The following is a 305-nucleotide window of genomic DNA, read 5'->3' as shown; positions in this document are numbered from 1 at the left end:
TCTCTTAACAGGTGCACAGAACAGAGAAAGATGCCGGATTCCGTTGTGTTCCCCTGTTCGCTGTTCGTCTTCCTCCTGTTCTTTCACGGAAATGCACTGTCCGAAGATGCTGTGGATGAACGGGAGACATTAAAAGAGTTCCTCCGAGCCATTTATGGAAGAGATGAGGATAGAGAGGCTCCAACCGAATCAGGAACTGATCAACCTAGTGACGGTGGTAATTATAAAGACATTCTCGTATATTGCAACATTGTTTAAACTTGAAAATATAATTAAAATGCGGGGGTGAAGACTGGCGTGACGGT

The sequence above is a fragment of the Penaeus monodon genome, chromosome 23, assembly GCF_015228065.2.
Source record: "Penaeus monodon isolate SGIC_2016 chromosome 23, NSTDA_Pmon_1, whole genome shotgun sequence".
NCBI classification, from domain to species: domain Eukaryota; kingdom Metazoa; phylum Arthropoda; class Malacostraca; order Decapoda; family Penaeidae; genus Penaeus; species Penaeus monodon.
Note: the sequence above shows the minus strand (reverse complement) of the source record.